This window comes from Mastigoproctus giganteus, chromosome 1, assembly GCF_048544385.1.
Source record: "Mastigoproctus giganteus isolate SK-2022 chromosome 1, ASM4854438v1, whole genome shotgun sequence".
Classification (NCBI taxonomy): Eukaryota; Metazoa; Arthropoda; class Arachnida; order Uropygi; family Thelyphonidae; genus Mastigoproctus; species Mastigoproctus giganteus.
In genome coordinates this window covers 152,403,796-152,424,755 of record NC_143575.1, presented here as the reverse complement: position 1 = coordinate 152,424,755, position 20,960 = coordinate 152,403,796, and the positions used below count along the sequence as shown (strand labels likewise).

At 38.5% G+C, this 20,960-nt stretch overlaps 1 protein-coding gene across 1 annotated transcript in view; it reads right to left on the bottom strand.

Annotated features, from left to right (window-relative positions):
* LOC150091201 (uncharacterized) overlaps nt 1-15,007 on the bottom strand; it is a 205,526-nt gene extending 190,519 nt beyond the window's left edge. The window contains exon 1 of the mRNA XM_090382766.1: nt 14,687-15,007. The gene's annotated coding sequence lies outside the window, so the exon portion shown is untranslated. The remainder of the gene's footprint in view (nt 1-14,686) is intronic.
* Nucleotides 15,008-20,960: the final 5,953 nt, after the last annotated feature.

The following is a 20,960-nucleotide window of genomic DNA, read 5'->3' as shown; positions in this document are numbered from 1 at the left end:
AGGCAAATTTCTGCACATCTATTATGCAACTCTCTTTTCTAAATTTGAATGTATGCCCCCCTCAGGTTCGTTTTCAAAGGAAGAATCCCATCAGCATTGAGCCTGCTCAAACAATTCAAAGCATTATACACCTCAATCAGATCACCTCACAGGTGTCAAGTCTGCAATTTGCAGAAATTAAGCCTTTCTTGCTAAGAGGACCCCTTCGTTCCCCTCACTAATCTTATTGCCATTCTCTGTATTCATTCTAGAACTCAAGGTGTGGCCTGACCATTGCCTTATACAAAGGGATAATCACCTTTTCCACACTAGAAAAATTCCTGTATATCATTGACAAGACCACCATGACCTGATCTGGCAGCCTGTCTACACTACTCAGAAAACTTCATATCTGACTGAACAATTACCCCCACGTCTTTTTGATTCTCTACCACTCTGAGTGTAGTACCACACAGTTGGTACATTTCTCTGGGGTTACTGCTACCCATATACATTTTTGCATTTGTCAATTTTAAACTACGGTTGCCACATCTCAGACCATCTGCCCAACTTTTCTAGATCCTGTTGCAGTAGCAAACTGTTATTACTATCATTAACAACCCTGCCAACCTTTGTATTATCTACAAATTTGGATATTAGGCCTGATATACCTTCATCAATAATAAATACAGAAAACAACAATGGACCCAACACTGAACCTGGGGGACTCCACTAATAACATTAGTCCACGAAGAGCAGTGTCCATTGATTACCACTCTCTGTCTTCTCTCACTCAACCATCCTTTTATCCATTGTAGAAACTTGCCCTTAATGCCATACCACTCCAATTGGTACAGCAGTTTTTCATGTGTCTGCTGATGAGGCTAGTGGGAGCCAGACGTGTTCAAAGCCGCTAAGTGGATTTTTCTTATTTATTGATTTGAAATTATTGTTTTTCTGAAACTTTTGATTTAAATTTAGTAGTACAGCATTATTTTGTGATTTTCTAATTAATTTGGTGTATTTATTCTTTACTCAGCATTGTAATTGCATAAAAGTATCGGTAAGGGTATCAAATCCACGTGTTACAAATTGCAACTCTGCTGAACAAGAAGTTTTTTAGCCATATTTAGCCGCTTTATTGACCATTTTTTACATCAAATTATTTTCTATAAGTAGCTTATAGACCTAGTCAAGATCGTTAGTTTATTCTGAATTGAGACAGTGAGATTTGGAAGTTAATTAATACTGTACTTAAGTGTCCGTAGATTTACCGTTCGTAACTTGCCGCCTTTGTTATACGATACATTATATTCCGAACTAGATAGTGTTAGTATAGTATAGTATAATATTGTCAATTAATCAGTAAAAATTATTAAACTTGTTAAACTTCGTTGTCAATTAAATTGTAATTTAACTAAATATATATAACAACTTAGATTACAAACGTAACATAACTTGATACGGAAGTTATATAAAGGAAACTCGTATATAATTAATACTTGATACCGAAAAATATATATACCGTTATAACTGTGTTGGGATACAAGTTTAGGCTTATAATTTTGTACTGAAATTGAAATTTCATTGAAAGTAAATCGAAATCATGACTCAGGCCAGAGCAGCAAAGCAAAAGGCTCAAGCTAATGGGAGTGCTGTGTCTCAGAGAAGAACTGAGGGTGGCAGTTGCCCTCTGAATCACAGCCTTTAAAATGCACTGCTTCCATGATGTTTGTGGAGCAATCAGGTACAGGACATGATATTGCCATGGGGGATGTCTTTGTGTGTGTGCGCGATGCAAGGAGTGTAACGAAATCAGGCAACAACTCATCGTTGTTATGGACAGGGTGGATGCCCTCGAAAAAACTAAATTGAGGGGCCCATCAAGCTCTCAGCTGCCCACATCAAGGACAGAGCTTGCACTTGTTCATCACGCAACACAGCGGCAACCCCAAAAGCAGAATGTGCGGGTCCCACAGGAACTAGCAGTTGTTGGTGAGTCTATTGTCAGGGAAACATGGAACATGCTTTGTAAAAAGGATAGGTGGAACAGGACCAGGGTATGTCTGCCAGGGGCAAAAGTTGATGACGTTGTAGAGAGGATATCATCTTTTAAGGGCACAAAAGTTGATATAGTTGTACCCGTTGGCACTAATGATATCAAGAGTAGGAGATCGGCAGAATTACTTAACAAGTACAGGTCACTGTTGAAAAAAAGCTGTGAATTAGGGTTGAATTTAAAAGTGTCTGCAATTCTGCCCAGACACAATAGGAGGGCGTATATGATGAGAGCCTTATCGATCAATTTGGCCCTGGAAAGATTGTGCAAGGCTCAAGGGGTAGAAATTTTTTCAAACTGGACTGTACTTGTTAACAGGAGAGACTGCTTCTACAGGGATGGGATACACTTAAATAGAAAGGGTGCAAGAATGTTTGCTGATGCTATCGAGGCAGTGTTAGGTGGGTCGGGGATACAAGGACAAATAGATTAAAAGTAGCCACTGGCAGAGGTGAAAGTGATTCTTGCACTGCTTCTATTGGAATGAGCCACAGCCTGGAAAATAAGATGCAGGATATTTCAGAGACTGCTGGCAATCATTGCGGTACAAGTAAACACATGGGTTGTGTAGGGTAGCTAAGAATAGAAACAGGTGCATGTATATGTGCGTGTACACCAATGCTAGGAGTTTGGTAAATAAATTTGATGAATTTGAGGTATTGCTCAAAGCATCAAAGGCGGATATTGTTGGAATAACAGAGACGTGGTGTCACACAGATATAAGGAATGCAGAACTCGAATTTGGGGAGTACAAAGTCTCCAGAAAGGATAGACAGGATAGGAAGGGAGGACTGGTTATGCTATTAGTTAAGAAACACATAAAATCCAAGGAAGTGAAGCCAGTCAATATCGCTGGACAGTGCAGTGTCGAGTCAGTTTGGTGTGACATAAGTATTGTGAGATCAAAATTGAGAGGTGTGTGTATAGGCCTAATGACTCTGATGAATATAATAAGAAACTGTACAGGGAAATAGAGTGGGCCAGTAAATCTGAGAGTCTTACAACGGGGCTTTTTTTAATTTCCCAGATATTGACTGGAATTTGTGGGTTGGTCACTCACACACTAGCAAGGCTTTTGTGGATTTATTGGATGATTGTTTTCTACATCAGCATGTTCAGGAGGCAACTAGAGGGAGTAATACTCTTGATTTGATTATCAGTAGTGATTCTTCATGCATTAAGAATCTGCAGATAAAGGAACCACTAGGTGGCAGGGATCACAGTGTGCTGAAGTGGGATTTACTCAAAGAGGTAACTACCATTAGGGGTAAAGGGAAGGGTTATTGCTTTCGTAAAGGCGACTAAGATGGTCTGAGACAGTATTTAAATTCTATACGGTGGGACCAACTGAAGATGCTACCAACAGCAAATTCAAAATGGGAAGCATTCAAAGAACTTATCTTGGAAGCTACTAGGCTTTACATACCAACTAAGAAATATTGTTCAAGGTTTAGGCCTAAATGAATGTCAGATGAACTAATGAGACATATGACAGAGAAGAAAAATTCATGGGATACATATAAATTAACATGTGACACAAAAGCCTATGATAGATACAAGTTGATCTGTAACCAAGTTACAAAGGAGGTTAGGCAGGCAAAGGCAGATTACGAGAAATTTCTGACAATGGATGCAAAGAAAAACAGCAAAGAGTTCTTTACTTATGTAAACTCTAGAAGGAAAGGGATGAATCAGATTGGTCCACTTGATATCGATGGGTCAACTGTTCATGATCCTGCTCATGTAGCTAACAAACTAAATGAATATTTGCATCGACATTCACACATGAGGAGTTATTCAGCGAGGGGAATGCAGAGGTGTATTCAACTCTGGAGTAAGCTAGAGAATCTTGTAATAACTGAGAGTAAAGTGGAGGAGAAATTGTTGAAGAAAGGCACCTGGGGTGGATGGGATCTATCCAGTTATATTAAAGGAGGCAGCAAAGGAAGTAAGCAAACCCTTAGCCATAATTATGAGAGCTTCCTTGGACTCAGGGGAGGTAACCACAGATTGGAGACGTGCAAATGTGACCCCAATTCACAAAGGAGGATCAAAGGCTGACACAAGTAATTATAGACATGTGAGTTTAACTTCTGTTCCAGGAAAATTAATGGAGGCACTGGTTAAAGAAGCACTGCAGGATCATCTAGACAAGACTGGTTATAGCTTGGACACAGCATAGTTTTGTTAAGGGGAAGTCTTGCCTGACCAATTTGATTGGATACTATGATGCAGTCACAAAAGAACTGGATGCAGGGAATAACTTTGATATTATATACTTGGATCTTAGAAAGGCTTTTGATACTGTTGCACATGGAAGACTGATGCACAAATTGGAGCAGTGTGGCATTGGAAGCAAATTGCTGCTATGAATAAAGGGGTGGTTAAGGGGGAAAAGACAGAGAGTGGCAATCAATGGACACTGCTCATCGTGGACTAATGTTATTAGTGGAGTCCCTCAGGGCTCAGTGTTGGGTCCATTATTGTTTTCTGTATTTATAAATGATATTGATGATGGTATATCAAGCTTAATGTCCAAGTTTGCAGACGATACAAAGATTGGCAGAGTTGTCAAGCACACTACTGACACTATGCTGCTGCAACAGGATCTGGAAAGGTTGAGCAGATGGGCTGAGAGGTGGCAAATGAAGTTTAACATTGACAAATGTAAAGTACTACATATGGGAAACAGCAACCCCAGAGCAACGTATCAACTCTGTGGTACTACACTGACAGTGGTAGAGAAAGAAAAGGACCTGGGGTTAATTGTGCAGGCAGATATGAAGTTCTCTGAGCAGTGCAGATGGGCTAAAAGAGTAGCTCATGGTGTCTTGTCAATGATATACAGGAATTTTTCTAGCAGGGATAGGGAGGTTTGTTTGTTATTTGGTTTTTAGGAGCATTAGCAACTAAGGCCATATTTCTCCGGGATATGCGGTGGTCATTCCCTGACCTTTCCGCATCCTCTGTATTTGGTGGTGACGGGCTCGAACCCGGTCTAATCAAGAAGCGTGTGCTACGCACTGCTGCTCCTTCCCACATGGCTACAGAGGCGCCTGATAGGGAGGTGATTATTCCCTTGTATAAGGCAATGGTCAGGTCACACCTAGAGTACTGTATACAGGTCTGGAGGCCTCATTTCAAGAAGGATATAGAGCTGCTGGAACGAGTAGAGAGAAGGGCAACAAGATTAGTGAATGGAACAAAGAGGTACTCTTATGAAGAAAGGCTTAAGTTTTGCAAATTGCAGTGTCTTTAGACCAGGCACCAGCGAGGTGATCTTTTAGAGGTGTATAAAGCCTTGAATGGTTTGAGCATGCTCAATGCTGATGGGATTCTTCCTCTTGCTCAGAAGAATCACCTGAGAGGGCATAAATTCAAATTGAGGAAAGACAGATGTAGGATAGACGTGCAGAAATTTGTCTTTAGCCAGCGGGTAGTTGGTTGGTGGAACAAACTTCCATCCCTTGTCGTGAAAGTTGATAGCCTAAATAAATTTAAGGCTGAGCTGGACAGGTATTCTGAACGAACGGAGGGGTGAAGTGGAAGTGGTTTTTTTTTTTTTTTTTTTGGCTGATGCTGCATAAGCTTACTTTCTTGCATCATATGCCTCTACTTAGCATATGATTATCAGACACTCAGCCTAAAACACTGATGGATCCAATATCTCTCTATTACAGAAGATTTAGGAGAAGTCTGGTTGGCCTGCCTCCCTAAAATCCACTCATGCATACCTCGATGGTAAGACCTTTTACGTCACTTAGGTGGCAACGAACGTGAAGAGTGGTTCTCTTCAAGACGCCTGGTCAGCATGAAGAGGAAAAGACCAAACCCTCCAGCATATGACAGCACAAAAAAGCAAATGGCCCTCAGTCCCCAGCAGCTTTCACTCTCCCTCTTACGGCAGCGAGAGGATCAGAGTGGAAGCAGAGGGTGCTAAGAATCTCTGGGTACGACCAGGCTGCCATGCACGGAAACTGAACTTGGCCTGTTATAACGTAAGATCACTCATCGGTGAAGACAGGATATTAGAGCTGGAAAAGGAATTAGAAAATGTGAATTGAAATATCATCAGTTTGGCTGAAACAAGAAGAAGAAATGAATCACTTATAAGTTCAGCAAGTGGTAATCTGCTGTACACCAATGGAAACAGGTGAAAGGAGTGAAGGTGGAGTTGGGTTTCTGGTCCATAAAGATTTTAAAAACAACATTTTGGAATTCAAAAGTACATCACCAAGGGTGTCAAGACTAATACTCCAGATTTCTAAGAGATACAAGCTAAAGATTATAATGATTTATACACCAACATCGAGCCATGATGATGAACAGGTTGAAGAAATGTACACCGAAATTGAGTCTTCTAGATAAGCAGAAAACCCACTACACTATTATTATGGGGGGACTTCAATGCTAAGGTTGGAAAAAGGCAAAACAGTGCAGAAAGAGGAACTATAGGAAATTTTGGAATTGGCGAAAGAAATAAAAGAGGTGAAAGACTTATGGAATTTGCAGAATCTCAAGGGCTGTCAGTAATGATCACTTTTTTAAGAAAAGGGTGAACAGAAATGGACATGGAAGAGTCCAAATGGATTAACAACTAACGAAATCGACTTCATCCTCACTAACAGAAGATATATTGTGAATGATGTTACCGTCCTGAATAAGGTAAATGTTGGAAGTGATCACAGAATGGTAAGATTTACACTTAATATAGATGTAGGAAAGGAAAAAACTGACTCGAGTAAATAATACAAAGGTCTTTGAGATAACAGAGGAGGAGAAAAAGCAATATGTACTGGAACTTAAGAACAAGTCTGAGCTTCTGCAGACTGCTCAGAACCAAGATATCGACAAGGAATATTACAACTTTTTGAAAGTGATAAAGCCTAAGAAACCTATAGGGAAAAAGAAATCCAAAGAAGAAAAAATTAGTCAAGAAACACTTGTCATGATGAACCGAAGACAACAAATGAAGAGCAAGAAAAACACTGAAAGGGAGAAAATTGAGTATACTGAGTTATGGAAAGCCATTAGAAAGAGATTCAGAGAGGACATAAGAAGATTTAACACAAGAAAAGTAGAACAAGCATTAAGGGAAAACAAAGGATTTAAATCAGCAGCTATGAGCAATAATACAGAAAGACAAATGATACTGAAACTGAAGAATAGCGATGGTGTACTTATAAACAGCAGAGAAGGCATAATTCAAATAGCAGAAGACTACTATAGAGAATTATACAAGGACCGAGAGAATGATGCCAGCAGTGGGGAAGATAGATTGCAAAGTAGCAACACATACGACATACCCGATATTCTTCCTGATGAGGCAGAACATGCATTGAAGAAAATGAAGAATCAGAAAGCCCCGGGGGAAGATGAAGTTACTGTAAGGTTGTTAAAATTGGGAGGAAGAGACATAACACAAAAATTGGCAAGGCTCTTCACAAAGTGCATTAGAAAAGGTGTGACACCTAAGCAGTGGAATAATGCAATCATAGTTTTGCTGCATAAGAAAGGAGATAAATCAGAAATTGGAAATTATAGACCAATTAGCTTGTTATCCCACATCTACAAGTTGTTCACAAGGGTCATTACTAACAGATTAGAAAGAATACTTGATGAGAATCAACCGAAAGAGCAAGCTGGCTTTAGGACAGGATTCTCAACTATGGATCACCTTCACGTAATATCAGAAATAAAAGAGGTGAAAGACTTATGGAATTTGCAGAATCTCAAGGGCTGTCAGTAATGAACACTTTTTTAAGAAAAGGGTGAACAGAAATGGACATGGAAGAGTCCAAATGGATTAACAGCTAACGAAATCGACTTCATCCTCACTAACAGAAGATATATTGTGAATGATGTTACCGTCCTGAATAAGGTAAATGTTGGAAGTGATCACAGAATGGTAAGATTTACACTTAATATAGATGTAGGAAAGGAAAAAACTGACTCGAGTAAATAATACAAAGGTCTTTGAGATAACAGAGGAGGAGAAAAAGCAATATGTACTGGAACTTAAGAACAAGTCTGAGCTTCTGCAGACTGCTCAGAACCAAGATATCGACAAGGAATATTACAACTTTTTGAAAGTGATAAAGCCTAAGAAACCTATAGGGAAAAAGAAATCCAAAGAAGAAAAAATTAGTCAAGAAACACTTGTCATGATGAACCGAAGACAACAAATGAAGAGCAAGAAAAACACTGAAAGGGAGAAAATTGAGTATACTGAGTTATGGAAAGCCATTAGAAAGAGATTCAGAGAGGACATAAGAAGATTTAACACAAGAAAAGTAGAACAAGCATTAAGGGAAAACAAAGGATTTAAATCAGCAGCTATGAGCAATAATACAGAAAGACAAATGATACTGAAACTGAAGAATAGCGATGGTGTACTTATAAACAGCAGAGAAGGCATAATTCAAATAGCAGAAGACTACTATAGAGAATTATACAAGGACCGAGAGAATGATGCCAGCAGTGGGGAAGATAGATTGCAAAGTAGCAACACATATGACATACCCGATATTCTTCCTGATGAGGCAGAACATGCATTGAAGAAAATGAAGAATCAGAAAGCCCCGGGGGAAGATGAAGTTACTGTAAGGTTGTTAAAATTGGGAGGAAGAGACATAACACAAAAATTGGCAAGGCTCTTCACAAAGTGCATTAGAAAAGGTGTGACACCTAAGCAGTGGAATAATGCAATCATAGTTTTGCTGCATAAGAAAGGAGATAAATCAGAAATTGGAAATTATAGACCAATTAGCTTGTTATCCCACATCTACAAGTTGTTCACAAGGGTCATTACTAACAGATTAGAAAGAATACTTGATGAGAATCAACCGAAAGAGCAAGCTGGCTTTAGGACAGGATTCTCAACTATGGATCACCTTCACGTAATATCACAGCTAATGGAGAAAGCAAATGAATATAAAACACCCTTATGCCTGGCATTTGTGGATTATGAAAAGGCATTTGACTCCATACAGCATAACGCAATGTTTCGGGCACTGGAAGGACAAGGCATTGATACCCCATATATTATGATTTTGAAGAAAATATATGAGAGTCTACCTCCTTTATTAGACTAGACAAAGACAGTAGCAAATTTAAAATCGAGAAAGGAGTTCAACAAGGAGACACAATATCTCCGAAGCTGTTTACTGCTGCCCTTGAGGAAGCTTTCAGAAGATTAGACTGGTCGCAGAAAGGAGTCAATGTGAACGGAGAGTACCTAAGCCATTTACGATTTGCAGATGACATTGTGGTCATAAGCCACGATCCCAAAGAATTAGAGGAAAATCTTAATCAGTTATGCACAGTTAGTAAGGATTTTGGACTAAAGATGAATATAGCTAAAACAAAAGTAATGATGAACAAGTATGCCACAGAAAGGGAAATAATGATTGAAGGAGCAGTAATTGAAAAGGTGGAGTCTTATACTTATCTGGAACAAGTTATTAGCTGTAATAATGATAAATGGCTGAAAGTCAAGAGAAGAATAAATTTTGGATGGATAGCATTCAGGAAATATAGTCACATACTGAAGAGCAATATCCCAGTTTGTCTGAAACGTAAAATAATGAACCAATGTATACTCCCCACCATGACTTATGGAAGTGAAACTTGGGCACTCACCAAAAGAATGGAAGAGAAGAGAAGCTGAGAACTACACAGCGAAGAATGGAACGAATCATATTGGGAATCAGACTGTTAGATAAGAAGAGAAACACATGGATTAGGCAACAAACTCAAGTAAAGGACATTCTTATCAAAACTAAAGAACTAAAATGGTCTTGGGCAGGACACATAGCTCGAAGACATGATGACAGATGGACTAAGAAAATAACAGAATGGTATCCAAGAGGAGCTAGAAGAAAACCTGGAAGACAAAGGCGGAGATGGATAGATGAAATTCATGAGTTTGTGGGCAGTAAAAATTAATCCTATCAATGTTTTTTTACAATAAATAACAATAATGAAAAAAAAAAAAAAAAAAGAAGCTAACTTTTGTAAACTTATCATCGTTTCGATTTCGATTAGCTGTTTCGATTAGCTGTTCACATTTTTATTTTATCTCTTTTTTGGAGTCTTACTTACTTGGTTTTACCAGGATATCACCCCTACTTTACTGACTGGCAATAAACACACACACACACACACACACACACACACACACATATATATATATATAGGAGAGAGAGAGATTATATATATAAACGATAGTAGGTTATGCTTTTAGTATGGAGAGAGAACAGCCAGTAGTGTAATCAACCAAAGGGTTAGCTAATATGGAAAGGCAGTCATAAAATAACACAATTCGAACCTGCAACACAGAAAGTCAAAAATATTATAAGTACTTGGTACTATACTTCAGATGATTTCAACGTCGTTAACGAGGGCCAGCTGTCAAAATCAGTCAAAATGCAGTAAAAAGTAAGGCCTCTGTTTCTGACATGAAATATACATAGCACGTGGTAAAAAAGATACCAGGTTTTTAGTTTATTGTTAATGTTCAGAAGCCAGGTTAGTCGTAATGCTAATGTATAATTTTACAATTAACCTGGCTCTTACAACTGTAAAAGGTTAATTTTACAATTAACCTTTTACAATTAACCAATGTTTTACAATTATGGAATTATGGTTTTACAACCTTTTACAATTAACCAAATAAACAATAAACTAAAAACCTGGTATCTTTTTACCATGTGCTATGTATATTTCATGTCAGAAACAGAGGCCTTAATTTTTACCACATTTTGACTGATTTTGACGGCTGGCCCTCGTTAACGACATTGAAATCATCTGAAGTACAGCACTAAGTACAGTACTTATAATATAATATTTTTGACTTTCTGTGATGCAGGTTCGTATTGTGTTATTTTATGACTGCCTTTCCATTTTAGCTAACCCGTTGGTTGATTACCCTACCGGCTGTTCTCTCTCCATATTAAAAGCATAACCTCCTATTGTTTATTTATTTATAGTCGTTGGGTGCCTTCTACTCTACATAGTAGTAACCCAGGTCTATATTCCTTCGTATATTCCTCTTATTACAACTCCTGTACCTATTACTTCTATTCTATATATATAGGTTAAATTAAAATAGGATATTTGCCAGTAGCATGGCAAACCAGTAGAGTGAAATTTTTAACACATTTTATTAATTTCTATCTCTTTATTTAATTTTTGGATTAATTTGATCATATATACAGGGTGATTCACTACCAGTGCGACAAACTTGCAGGAGGTGTAGGGGGCACAAAGACGAATCGGAATCACATAGCATTGCAGGGTCCGAAATGCCTTCATCATGCGGTAGAAGACGTTGAACGGGAGGTCGCGTGAACAGCGATCCCGCTGGAAGTCAACATTTGTGAACTGGTTCCCGAAGCAGTAGGATAGACGAGTATTCAAACGTTGAACTGGCCAACATGCACCTCACGTATGGAGCTGCGGACTGTAAAAGGGCACGCTGCTCTGCGCTTGTACGTACCAGGAACATTTCCCGCACAGGCATGCTCCTCATCATACGATTTTCGCACGTGTGCACAGAAGGTTACGTGAGACTGGTTGTTTCACGAGAGGTACCATGAATTGAGAGCGAACGACGAGGATGCCAGACAATGAGGAGAATGTCCTACATCTTGCAGAAGGCAATCCAAATACGAGTACTCGAGCGATTGGCCAACGATTGGGTATTTCCCAATCCACTGTATGGAGGATAGTCAACAAACCAAAAGAGTTCATACCATCTGCAACGCGTCCAATCATTGGAGCCTGCGGATTATCCACTCCGGAGGACTTTTGCTACTTGGTTTCTTCAACAGAAACGGTTCGCAAATGCTGACTTCCAGCGGGATCGCTGTTCACGCGACCTCCCGTTCAACGTCCTCTACCGCATGACGAAGGCATTTCGGACCCTGCAATGCTATTTGATTCCGATTCGTCTTTGTGCTCCCTACACCTCCTGCAAGTTTGTCGCACTGGTAGTGAATCATCCTGTATATACATATATACAGACAGACAGACAGATAGATAGATAGGTAGAAAGAAAGATAACAGTTGAAGCAAAATAAGCAGAAAAAAGGAAAATAACAAAAGTTATAATATGTCTAATGCTCCAAAACATGCACTGCAGCAGTAGAGGAAGCAAAAGGATATAAATAATGTGTCGTTTGTAGAATAAATAAAGTGTCTGTGAAAATGGAAAGTCCACAAGGTGCCAGAACTAAGAGAAGTTTAAGGGATAGTAGAAAGCGGAAGTGAAGTAGTGGTTAAATAGGCGAAAGAATTTGAAAAACCTAGTGTAGAAATAAACTGGGACTAAGGGGAAAAAAAAAAAAAAAAAGGAATATACGAGTAAATAAATAAATAAATAAAATCATATTCAGATAAAGGGGCCAATTTTAGCAAGAGGTCAAATCAGGGGATGGCAATTATGCATAATCTGAATATAGTAGATGAAAATATGATACACAGCCAGGAAGTTCATCAGGGGGACTACTCCTGACCATGTATCAGGAACTATGTTTCCAAACTTGTCTGTAGTATTAGAAAGGGGGGAGCAAATATGCAGCCTTTTATAGTAATACTAATAGACAAGGTAGTCCCTACACAGTGTGATGCCTCCGTAGCCAGGTGGGCAGGAGTGGCAGTGCATAGCACATGCTTCTTGATTAGACCGGGGTTCGAGCCCGTGACCACCAAATATGGAGGATGCGGAAAAGTCAGGGAATGACCACCGCATATCCCCAGAGCAATATGGTCTTAGTTGCTAATGCTTCTAAAAACCAAATAACAACAACAACCCTACGCAGTGTAAAACATGTAAATTAAAATAAATACAGATATATACAAATTTACAAAAGTGTACTATAATACATATGTATGTGAAGTGCATGAAAAAGTATAGACAAGCAAATGATATAGGGAATGGTAAATTCTAGGGAAGGGGAGAAAAGATGTTCCTGATATAAAGAACCCTTTCTTTATACCTTTTTTATACCAGAACCCTTTCTTTAAGGTCGGGCCTTACACACCTAGTAAGTTCAGTATTTTTAATGACTTTTTCTACACTTTTTTCTTTATACTGTCTTTTTCTATTTTTTTCCCTGTTTTCTAAAAATATTAGTGCAATACAAGGGTGATACAAACACTCCATCTATCCTAAATCCTATTGCTATTTTCGTCTTCTTTTGAACATATTTTCTCCCTTTGCCCTTCCCTAGAATTTACCATTTGCTTGTCTATATTTTTTCATGCACTTCACATAGATATGTATTATATTCCACATTACACTTTTGTAAATTTGTATATATATTTGTATTTATTTTAATTTACATGTTTTACACTGCGTAGGGACTACCTTGTCTACTAGCATTACGATAAAGGCTGCATGTTTGTCCCCCCCCCCTTTTTCTAATACTACAGACAAGTTTGGAAACACAGTGCCTGATACATAGTCAGGAGTAGTCGCCTGATGAATTTCCTGGATATGTATCATATTTTCATCTACTATATTCAGATTATGCATATTTGCCGTCCCCTGATTCGACCTCTTGTTAAAATTGCCCTCCCTTATCTGAATAAATGTTATTTATTTATTTACTCGTATATTCATTTTTTTTTCCTGTCCCAGTTCATTTTTGCACTAGGCTTTTCAAATTCTTTCACCTGTTTAACCACTACTTCACTTCCACTTTCTACTTATCCCTTAAACTACTCTTAGTTCTGGCACCTTGTGGACTTTTCATTTCCATTTTCACAGACACTTTATTTATTCTACCACACATTATATACCCCCAGGGTTTTTTCTGAACCAGCCAATGAAAAAAAATTCTAAATTACGCTGAGAGAGAGAGAGAGAGAGGGAAGTAGAAGGGAATCACTAATAACAAGAAAAATGATGATATCCAGCTGAGGACCCTAGATGTGCCAAGCCCATACTCACCAGATGTGAGCCCCTGGGGTTAAATATATCAAATATACTAAAATGCCTCTGCATTAAATCTAATTTTGTTCGAAAACTAGTATACTAATCTTATTTACACAACTTAACTTAATCGCAACACGAACTTCGATGACAATACGCCGAAGAAGGAAATTATCTGTAATTATCTGTACAATGAGCTTTTAGAATTTCCTATTATTGCAATAAAATCGTTGAATTCCATTTGACATATTTCCTGGGTCCCTATATTTTTTTCGTAGGCCATAAGCACAGTGTCTAATCGAAAAGACTGCCTTGCCAGAGCTGCGCCGATATTGTTTTAAAACTCGGAAAACTAGCAACAGAGTATCTATCATCAATTCTAGATTGACATCGAACTGTTAGCTAGAAAATAACATTTAGGAAACGTGGTCGTACACTACCACTAGTCAATTAAATGGCTGACTGAAAAAATAGGCCTATAAAACTTTTCCAAACGGTAGGGTTTTTTTTTTTTTTGTTGTTGTTTGTTTGTTTTTATCTTTGGGGAAAAGAAGAATGCTCAGTACCACACCCCGTCTGTTCATACTGCTGGAATACTCATTCCTATAAGACGTTGCAAGAATGCAGAAATGTCGTAAAAAATAATGAATTTAATAAAAGCAATATTATCGAGTAATACAACTGCTAATCATCTTGCATTACTGACTTACCAAATGCTGTATTCACCCCTCGGAATCAAACATGGATAATATATGACACGTATAGTTTAATTAACTAGCTTTGGGCGAAAGTACACTTTCAACAAATTCAAGGTATGGTATACACAGAGTAATAAGATTACTCTGTGAGTATATACTTTGGCATACGAAAACATTTCCTTTCACGCTCATGACACCTGCTTTAACTGTTAATATTGCATATAACACACCATATCAAATCAATACCTTCCAATTCCAAACAATTTTGAACAGTACTGTTTTGGGTGATTACTAGGAAATCACTTCGATTTTTCTGCTAGTAATAGTTCTGAAATTTTTCTATTTTTTTCGTGGGTGGCTACTTATTGTAGATTGACACCTATACTTTGTAACTTTTTATCTAATGATTTTTTTGCTCGCAATTTTATACGATGTGATTTAGAAACAATAAATTGTTGTCTAAAATTTATCTGTATTTACTACTAAACTTGGTACGCATTGATACATTACAGTATTTACTTATGATTTTGTTGAGACCAATAAAATGCCTAGGCCGACGCCATAACCCGAAATTTGGAATATTTCCGGTAGACATCCATAATTCCAAATAAAGATTTTAATCTGCACATAAACGTGCAAGCGATTCATTACGTTAAAAAAAAAAAAAAAAAAAGGCAGCAGATAATTGAATTGGCTCCAAACGTCGCGAAACTGTATAGTTTCCAATTTTTCGTGCGGTTTTTAGGTTCTTTTTCTAAATGAACGACAACGGTCATCAAACCACAAGCACTTCTGCATTTCATATTAAACTTTTGGTAGCGAACACATGATGATCAAAACTGGGGAAGAATTTATTACTACAAAGCACAGTACAGAAGCTTTAAGATTAGTGCGAAAAGTTTTAATATATTCTCAAGAGCGGATTGAAAAAATTTTTCAACCGCTCTTGTTGATATATGAAAAGTTCGCTATATCGTAGCTAGATGATATAGGATTTAGCGGACTTTTCATATATCAACGAGCGGATTGAAAATTTTTTTTTTCAGAGAAGCAAATTCACGAAACGGTTCCTCATCAACAACGACAATTATGTATGCTTCTCAATTATAATAGTGAAATTTTAAGTTTGCTTCTTCCTTAATTCTTTAAAATCATTAGTTAATAATCATATAAACTTAAACACAACGATTTGTAGGTTCAGATGAGAGACAAATATAAGGAACAAAGAACAGCTCTCCTAATTATTATTATATTAGGGTTGCCAGTAATTGATTATATAAACCCACATTTGTGTCTATAAATTGCATGTGTTCTATGGTCAATTTGCCTGTTTTGCTGGAAGGAAAAACTCCGGTTTCTGTGGGTAAAAGCCTTGTTATCTGCGCTGAAACCGACTTTACTTATGTAAACTGTAGAAGGAACGGGATATATCAGATTGATCCCCTGGATATCGATGGTTCAACTGCTGATGATTCTGCTCAGGTAGCTAATAAACTAAATGAGTATTTTGCATCCATATTCACACATGAGGAGTTATTAAGGGAGGGGGCCAGAGGTGAATTAAACTCTGGCAAGGGGCTATCAGGTTTTCTAATAACTGAGAGCAAAGTGGAGGAGAAATTGTTGAAGATAAACATAAGAAAGGCACCTTGGGTGGATGGGATCTTTCCAGGTATATTAAAGGAGTCGGCAAAGGAAGTAAGCAAACCCTTAGCCATAATTATTAGAGCTTCCTTGGACTCAGGGGAAGTACCCATGGACTGAAGATGTGCAAATTTGACCCCAATTCACAAAGGAGGATCAAAGGGCGACCAATTAATTACAGACCTGTTAGTTTAACTTCTGTTCCAGGTAAATTAATGGAGGCACTGGTTAGAGAAGTACTGCATGATCATCTAGACAAAACTTCAGTTATAGCTCGGACACAGCATGGTTTTGTTAACTGGAAGCCTTCTCTGACTAATATGATTGAATACTATGATGTGGTCACAGAGGAACTGGATGCAGGGAATAACTTTGATTAATATCATAAATTTGGAACTTAGAAAGGCTTTTGATACTACTGCACAAATTCGAGCAGTGTGGCATTGAAGGCAGATTGCTCCAATGGATAAACGGATAGTTGAGTGGGAAAAGACAGATAGTGGTAACCAATTGACACTGGTCTTTGTGGACTAATGTTATTGGCGAAGTCCCTCGGGGTTTAATGTGGGGTTCATTGTTGTTTTCTGTATGTATTAAAGATATTTATGATGGTATATAGGACTTAATGTCCAAGTTTGCAGACTATACGAAGGTTGAGAGGGTTGTCAATGACACTGATGTACGCTGTTGCCACAGGATCTAGAAAAGTTCAGCAGATGGGCTGAGAGGTCGCTACTGAAGTTTAACATTGACAAGTGTAATGTACTGCATATGTGAAGCAGTAACCGCAGAGTAACGTATCAACTGGGTGATACTACACTGACAAAAAAAAATTATGATATTAGCTAAGGTCTCCCGTAAATGATTACATCTACATCTATATTTATTTTGTCTGTAAATTGCGTGTGTTCTCTGGTCGATTTGCCTCTTTCCTGGACGAAAAAACCCGTTTCTAGGGGGGAAAAACCTTGCTATCTACGCCTGAGACCGACTAGCTCAGCCACGGAGTGAAAAAAGACGACAAAAGTTCCTCGCGTCATCGACGGGATTAGAACCCGGGCCTTTTCCACCAGGTGTAGGGAGAACGGTGACGATAACACTGTGCTACACGCGCAGAAAAGTACTACACTGACAGTGGTAGAGAATGAAAAGGACCTGGGTGTAATTTTTAAGGCAGATATGAAGTTTTCTGAGCTGTGCAGACTGTCTGCAAGAGTAGCTCATGGTGTCTTGTCAATGATATACAGGAATTTTTCTGGCAGGGATAAAGAGGTGATTATCCCCTTGTATAGGGCAATGGTCAAGTCACATCCTCAGTGCTGTATACAGGTCTGTAGGCCTCATTTTAGGAAGGATGTACAGCTGCTGGAGCGATGCAGTGAAGGGCAATAAGATTAGTGAATGGAACAAAGGGTTGCTTTTATGAAGAAAGGCTTCTTAAGTTTTACAAATTACAGTGTCTGGAGACTAGGCACCTGCGAGATGATCTGATTGAGGTGTATAAAGCCTTGAATGGTTTTAGCATGCTCAAAGCTGATGGGATTCTTCCTCTTGCTCAGAATAATCGCCTGAGAAGGCATAAATTCAAATTGAGGAAAGACATTGGTAGGATAGATGTTCGGAAGTTTTCCTTTAGCCAGCGTGTAGTCGATTGCCGGAACAAACTTCCATCTGTCGTTGTAGAAGTTGATAGCTTCAAGGCAAAACTAAACAAACGTTTGGAGCGAGTGGATACTAATGCTAACTCAGCCACTAAGTCAAAAAAGTCCATTCAATTTCCTGGCGTCATCGACGTTGATTCGACCCTGGCCTTTTCGACCCAGTGTGGGGAGGGAGGCGACGATACCACTGTGCTACTAGCGCAGAACTTCAGTATCCCTTGCTAGTCCCTAATAAAGTATTAATATTACTATTGTGCAGAAACGACTCAAAGGAATCTGATGCCCTGAAAAAATTTCACTTTGTCGCCAGTCTTCCCATCCCATTAATACAAGCTAATAAGGATTTCTCAGATCAATAATAAAATATAAATGTTTAATATAACTTTATTGTTTATTTTTTTAGTTTTCATTAAAATCTTAAGCCTCTTATTTCCTAAGAATACTAAATAAGCTGGGAGTTTCTTAGGATAATAAATTTCTTATGCGGTTCATCCAGAACTGCTCCAAAGTAATGTTGCCTACCACAGATTTGATAAGGACAGCAAAAATGTATTTAGCGAAGCGCAAGGTAAAGCTTTTATGTTTCCGAAGTAAAAATTAACATCACCTGCATTAATTCGGCCTTAACTGGATAAACTTTATTTCATCTCAAACGATGCCTCTAGAAGAGCAGTAGCACCTGAAATACATCAAAAGGTAAATTATGATGTAAAAGCAGTTGCTTACATCAGCAAAAGGACTAATTAGGAACAAGAAAATTATTCTGACATTGAAAGGGAATCTTTATCTATGTTATTTACACATAAGAAGATTAAACATTTGTTAGACAATCACTAATATTCATCTACTCAGCTAATCAACTTCTAATATTTCTTAATCAAATAAAAGACAAACATAGATATATACTTGAATGGCCGTTGGAAATTAACATTAGCATTAGCAGCGAAAAATGATACAAGAAAGCAAAGTTATACAGCATCAGCAAAAAAAAAAAAAAAAAACTTCTCAAGTCATCTAAAAATTCTCTCCAATAGTTGGTTCAGTTCTTCCTTCAAAATATTTAAGCAATCAACTTCCACCACGGAGTGAAGTTTATTCCGGCAACCTACCACCAGCTCGCGAGAGACAAACATCCATACATTTATTCTGCAACCGTCCTTCCACACTTTGAATTGCCCTCGTGGGTAGAACAGTGGGAAAGACCTCCGTCCCAGCACAGGTTGAAAAGAACTGAGTTCGAGACCAGTCGATGACAGGAAAATTTTTATGCTCCTTTTTAACATCGTGGTCGAATTAGTCGGTTTCAGGAGTAGATAGCGAGGTTTCTTCCTCAAGAAACGGGGGGTTTTCGTCTAGCAAAACAGACAAATCGACCATAAAACAAACCCAATTAACAGACATAAGACACACGGCATAGCTTATGAATTTAAATATTCGGGTGGCCTAATATAATAGTTTGTTCTCAGGCAAAAGTAGCACAGTTTTTTTCTCCGGGAAACTCTCGGGTTTCGTCCAGCAGAACACAAAATCAACTTCGAAGCACACGCCATTTAGAGATAACATACACAGAGCAACATGGCCTTAGTCGCTGATGCTCCTAAAACCTTACTAAAATTACAACTTGAATTTGTGCCACCTCATGTGCATAGTGTGAGCAAGAGAAAGAAACCAATCAACATTGAGCTTGCTCAATTCATGCAAACACTTATTTATATTATTATATTAGGGCCACCCGTAATTTCTTACATCTACCCATATATTTGTCTTTAAATTGCGTGTGTTCTCTGGTCGATTTGCCTGTTTGCTGGACGAAAACCCCCAATTTCTGGGGGGAAAACGCCCGATGGGGGAACGCCTTGCTCTACGCCTGAGACCGACTAACTCAGCCACGGAGTGAATAAAGCCCACTAAAGTTCCTCGCGTCATCGACGGGATTCGAACCCGGGACTTTTCCACCCGGTGTGGGGAGGACGGTGACGATACCACTGTGCAACAGCGCAGACATGCAAATTATTATTATTATTTCTAAGGTGGCACCTAGACTTCCGTCTATCTCCACCTGAAAAACTGGATTTGTGCAGAACCTCAGCGAAACAGACCTGTATGGCAGGCCTCTTCGTCACCAGAGAGCAGCTGGCACCTGAGCAACTGCTCCCTAATGGCCACCCATAGTCATTTGGTACTGGGCCTGGTCTACTATTTTAACAGTGCCTTATGCCCCAAAATCCTGTAGTAGTGCTATACCCCAAAATCCCGTAGTAGTGCTATACCGGTGGGTGCCAGCGATCCCACTCCCAGGCTGCCCACACCTGAGAGCCAACAAACAAAAAAAAAAAAAAAAAAAATTATATACATATACATACAATATAAACAAACTACAAAAAAAAAACCAGATAATCAAAGTGTATATAACCAAATCTTAATTAGTAAACAATGATTAGATTATTCCAAAGTCTTTTCCGTTGAAAAACAGTTACACAGAACTCTTGCAGTGCTTGAAATTTAGCCTGATAACAATAAGATCACTTTCACAGCCTCTAACTAAATAACCAAACTTCACTTTTAGCCTTTCTCTATGTTCAACATGCAAACTACAATCACATAATAAATGACTCCAAGTCTCAGGTTGTTATATGTTTGTAGTTTGTATGCAAAGCCTTAAACAGGCTTGCATACAAACATTAGCATTAGCAATAGTAGAGGCATATGATGAAAGAAAGCAAGCTTATGCAGCATCAGCCAAAAAAAAAAAAAAAAACACTTCCATTTCACCCCTCCGTTCGTTAGAAATACCTGTCCAGCTGAGCCTTAAATTTATTTAGGCTATCAACTTCCACAACAAGGGATGGAAGTCTGTTCCACCAACCAACTACCCGCAGGCTAAAGATAAATTTCTGCACATCTATCCTACATCGGTCTTTCCTCAATCTGAATTTATTCCCTCTCAGGTGATTATTCTGAGCAAGAGGAAGAATCCCATC